This window comes from Dasypus novemcinctus, chromosome 21, assembly GCF_030445035.2.
Source record: "Dasypus novemcinctus isolate mDasNov1 chromosome 21, mDasNov1.1.hap2, whole genome shotgun sequence".
Taxonomy (NCBI): Eukaryota; Metazoa; Chordata; class Mammalia; order Cingulata; family Dasypodidae; genus Dasypus; species Dasypus novemcinctus.
In genome coordinates this window covers 14,377,220-14,382,845 of record NC_080693.1, presented here as the reverse complement: position 1 = coordinate 14,382,845, position 5,626 = coordinate 14,377,220, and positions in this window count along the sequence as shown.

Sequence of the window (5,626 nt, the reverse complement as noted above, 5' to 3'; positions counted from 1 at the left end):
TTTATGGACTTCAGTCACCGTTGACTTTCCTGCAGTGGTAAATCACAGATAGCTGATTACATCAATCAGGGAGACTGCCATCAGCAATGAGTGATGCTTAACCCAGTCAGTTGAATGCCTTAAAAGGGGACGTGATTCCAGCATTGAGAGAGAATTTCCCAGCTCTTCTTTGGACAGCCAGCATCTCCCAGAACTCATTGAGAATCTTCACTGGACTTTCATCAGAGCCCCTGGCTGCAGCTGCCTGCGGAACCTGAACTTGTGCATCCCCACGGTCACGTGAGAGACTCTGATAAATCTCTTACTATGGACAGTTATCCCTTGTTGATTCTGTTTCCCGAGGGAACCCTGGCTAATACGCTGCCTTCTCACCCTTTCGAAAAGTCCTGGGAGGTGCAAGTGGTTAATCTTGAGGAGGTCCCATTTAACTTTTCTTTCATTGTTTGTGCTTTGGGTGTAAGGTCCAAGAAACCACCTCCTACCACAAGGTCTTTAAGATGTTTCCTTACATTTTCTTCTAGTAGTTTTATGGTCCTAGATTTTATATTTAGGTATTTTATCCATTTTAAGTTGATTCTTGTATAGGGAGTGAGATAGGGGCCCTCTTTCATTCTTTTGGTTATAGATAACCAGTTCTCCCAGCACCATTTGTTGAATAGACTGTTTTGTCTCATTAACATGGACTTGGTAAGTTTGCCAAAAACCCATTGACCAAACAGGTGAGGGTTTATTTTTGGATTCTCAATTCTACTCCACTGATCAATGTGTTTATCTTTACACCAGTACCATGCTGTTTTGGCCACTGTAGTTTTGTAATATGTTTCAAGGTCAGGTGAAATTTCTCCCATGTTGGTCTTCTTTTTTAGAATGCTTTTGGCTATTTGGGTGCACTTTCCCTTCCAAATGAATTTGGTAATTACTTTTTCTAATTCTGAAAAGTAGGCTATTGGAATTTTGATTAGTATTGCATTGACTCAGGTTGGTTAGATTGACGTCTTCACAGTATTCATTCTTCCAATCCATGAACATGGAATGTCATTCCATTGAAGTCTTTCTAAATTCCTCTTAGCACTGTTTTTTGCATGTAGGTCCTGTACTTCTTTGGTTACATTAATTCCTAGGCGTTGGAGTCTTTTTGTTGTTATTGAAAACAGAATATTCTCCCTTATTTCCTCCTCAGATTGTTCAGCGCTAGTGTACAAAACCATTACTGAATTTTGCATGTTGATTTTGCATCCTGCCACTTTGCTGAACTCATGTATTAGCTGAAGTAGCTTTGTTGTGGATACTTCAGAATTTTCTAAATACAGGATTATGTCGTCTGCAAATAGTGAGTGTTTTACTTCCTGTTTTGGGGGAAACAAGTTTAAAGAGGCTCTGTGTGCAGCACAGTCAGGCTGACTTCGAATGGGCTGTTGACAGCAGGACGGTACAGATGTTGGAGCCATTTCTGGGGGACTGTGTACAGCGGTCTCCAACGACCTTGACCATCAGTACTGGATACTAACTTACAGAGAAGCCATGGCCTCTCATCTGATGCGGGTTTCTCCCTTGCAAACAAGTTCTAAAATTTGTTTGTATATTTGTCTTATTGCTTTTAGTCCACAGTCAGCAATACTTTCCTTTTCTTTCATAAATTAGAAGCCACTTTTGTCCAATGTATAAAAGATATGACTATACTGAACTTTATTTTTGAAACCCAGACCTCTTATGTAGGAAGCTGGCGCTCAACCACTGAGCCTCGTTGGCTCCCCTGAGTTGTTTTTTTTTCATTTATTTTGCTTGTTTTTTTTTTCTTTCTTGTTTTGTTTTGTTTTTTGTTTTTAGGGGGGCACTGGGAACCAAACCCAGGATCCCATGTGGGAAGCTGGCGCTCAACTAACTGAGCCACACCCGCTCCCCGAGATTTGTATAATTGTCCATTGTATAAAACTGAGTAGTGTAGTAGGAAATTTTACCAAACAGAGACTAAAATTTTAACAGTGGAAAAAGAATAAAAGTGGCAGGGCGGGGGTGGGGGAGGGTGTAGGAAGCAAACTGAAGGTTAAAAATTGGGAAAGTATGAATTGAGATACAAGTTTCTTTAGCTGTAAGGATCAGGAAATGCCAATGTTTTATTCTAGATCATCAGTTCTTTTGAGGAGAAGCAACACACACACACACACACATATATATATATATTTTTTTTTTTTTTTTCATCATCCCCAACACAAAGAATGGTGCACTGCACATAGAAAGCCTTGGTAGATATTTGTAGAAATATCTGTAGTATTACTAGGAATTAAGAATGGTATCTGACAGGTATCCCCTAGTCTTTTCACAGTTTACAAAGTGCTTTCGGGCGTACCTCCTTGAATTCTCAGTGGCTCTTTGACAGAGGTAGGGGCTGCTTTTTCATCTCGTCAGTGAGCGGATGCACCTGGGATCACATCAGGACAGGGCAGGTCAGGAGGTAAGACCCCAGCTCTGCCCACTCTACAAAGTAACCAAGAGGAGGCTGCTTGGCCGAGAGTCTGCTCCTTTCTTCGCAGTGCGTCTTACGGGAGAAAAGTCTGTTACCGTTTAAACAAAATGAGATGATCCTTTGTACATGTAGAACGTGGCCATGCCATCGGTGTAAATTCTTAGTGTTCCTATCTGCTTAAGACATAAGCCTTAAAATACTTTTAAGATTCCTGTAAAAATTAAAATGCTGCATCCAGCTCTTTTCCCAGGCGCTGACATCACAAAGGGAGAACCAAGATGCTCGGGCAGCTGTCAGGGTGATGGGTCAAATCAGGTGAAAACCACACCAAGGCGGCCGAGCGAGACGCTCCAGGGTCCCCCACAGGAGCTTTCTTTCATTTCTCTCCCCATCCCCCCCAGTTGTCTGCTCTGTTTCCATTTGCTGCTTGTTCTTCTTTGTCCGCCTCTGTTGTTGTCAGTGGCATGGGAATCTGTTTCTTTTTGTTGCTTCATCTTGCTGCGTCAGCTCTCCGTGTGTGTGGCGCCATTCCTGGGCAGGCTGCACTCTCGCGCTGGGCGGCTCGCCTCACGGGCACACTCCTTGCGCGTGGGGCTCCCCTACGCGGGGGACACCCCTGTGTGGCAGGGCACTCCTTGCGTGCAGCAGCACTGCACATGGGCCAGCTGCACACGGGTCAAGGCAGCCCTGGGTTTGAACCCTGGACCTCCCATGTGATAGGCGGATGCTCTATCCATTGAGCCAAATCCTCTTCCCTCTCCCACAGGAGCTTTGAACCACCACAAGAACTGGCAGAAACATCTTTCTCAAAACTCTAGAAAACAGTCAGAGGATAGGCACCAAATCCAGGAGAAGGATGATTGAAGAGTGGAAGACCCTTGTGGCGCCCTGGCTGGCCTTCTTGCCAACTGCGTGGTGCAGAGCTGGCCCGGCTCCCAAGGTCACCCTCATGCATGTCCCAGGAGCATGTGTGCCTGGCCCAGTCTGTCCAGGGGTGGCCGGAGGGACTCGGCACCCCAGCACTTGCCCTGCCCGGGGGAGGCAGCTCCCCCGGTCTCTTCCGGAACGCTGCGGGAGCCAGCGAGCGGCTGCCCAGGGCCTGGGGCTGCTGGCCGGGGGACTCATGCTGCAGTGCCCAAGAGTGACGGAACTGTTCCCTGGGAAGGGGACATTTGTATCCGTGTAAATGGGCGAACTCCTAGGGCCACACACCAATGCCCAAGGAAAAACGTGTGCCGAGGGGCTCAGGGAGGCCCTATGCTTTGGCCTAGAGCTATTCTCTCAACTCGCTGTGTGGATAAACCCTGAAGGAGAGCACGTGCAGAGGACAATCTGCTAAGAAAACAGGAAAGGGGTATTCTTTTTTGTGTGTGTGTGATAGCTCCTGGCATTCAAGGAGAGCTCTGCCATACCACTAGCTGGAACACTTCAGGAACAGAAGATGCCTCAGAGGCTAAATTCCAGGGGCAACCCCCATAATGCACAGATTTCAACAAATCAGGCAGAGAAATAGGAAGTGATGGCCCAGGCAAAGGAGATTAAAACACTAGAACCCATCAATGAAGAGGTTTGGACCTGGAATATTCCAGACTTAAAAAAAAAAAAGGTTCTAAATATGCTCAAAAATCTAAAGGAAAACCTGGCCAGAGAACTAAAAGAACTCAGGTTGCCAGAGGTGATGGGGCAGAGGACTGGGGAGCTGATGCCTAGCAGGTACAGAGTCTCTGTTTGGGAGATGAGGAGTTCTGGTAATGGGTGGGGGTAGGGTTTGGCAATGCTGGGAATGGGATAAACCCCACGGAACGGTGTGCTTGGGAACGGCTGAGGTGGGGGAGTTTGTGCTGTGCATGTTCCCATAGTTAAAAAGAACAAGGCAGGCAGCGGCTGTGGCTCATCGGCTGGGCTCCCGTCTACCATAGGGGAGGCCCTGGGTTCGCGTCTTGGGGCCTCCTTGTGAAGGCAGGCTTACCTGCACGCTGTGGAGTGTCGACTCAGCAAGGCGACGCAACAAAGAGGGAGACAAGTGAAAAAACAGAGCGTGCAGCAAATGGACACAGAGAGCAGATGGCAAGCAAGCCGCAAGGGGAGGGGGAAATAAAAAACAAGGCACTGGAGAAAGAATGACCATCGGCTGCAGCGCGTGGTGCAGGACAGGCCCTAATGACGGAGAAGAAAAGGCTGGGGAGGGCGCCTTTTTGGAACATATGAAAAAATTGGAGTATAGACTCTGAGCTTTGCATCTGCGTGGAGTTTCTCGACCTTGGTGACTGCCCTTGAGGTGGCTACCTAAGGGGACACCCTTTAAGACCGCACGCGGCAGTACAATGTGCTCCAGGAGCGTGATGTATGCCACCTGCTCCCAAGTGTCCAGGAAATGAACTGGATGACAGATGGACAGAGGCAGACGGACAGACAGATGGACCGACAGACTGACAGACCAATAGAACGATGCGGTCCATGTGGGAAAATACTAAAATTGGTGGATCTGGGTTATCTGGGGGCGGGGGGGGGGGCGGGTAGGGGTGTGTTGGAGTTCTCTGTACAGTTTGTATTATTCTCTCTTGTACATTTGAAAGCATTTCAAAACAAGAGGTTAAATACATAAAAACAAAAATGAAGCATCCCGTGCCAACTGGCCGAGGGAGGGGCCTGGCCACAGGGCCGAGGGGTCAAGGGCGGGCCTCGCCGCCAGCGCATGGCTTCGCGGTCTCTGTCTGCTGGGGAGGGCGGCCGGGGCGGCCCCCTGCCCGGGCCTTGTGGCTCAGGCTCCCCCGAGGACCACAGGCTCCGGGGGGCGAGCGCAGCCCAGCTGGTGACCGCGTCGCCCAGGCGCAAAGATGGCGCCGCTTGCTTTTCTTTTTCCTTTGCGTGTTAAAAGCATAAATTCTACCGAGAGAGAAAGAACAAATGCTTCCACATTTCTCAAGAAATAATAGATACGAACAAAAGGGAGCTCGGTTGGAGCGTCGAGCTGCTAGAAACATCCAGAACAGCGAGGTGGGCGAAACCAGACGGCACGTGCGGCGGTTACCCAGGGCGGGCGTCGGCTGGCCCCCAGACCCCAGAGGATGGGCCCAGGGAGTCCCCGCTGCGCCTGGCCTGAGGGCGCATGGTGGGCGGTTTCTTGAGACACAACTGTTTCCATGTAGTAACAGGACCCAC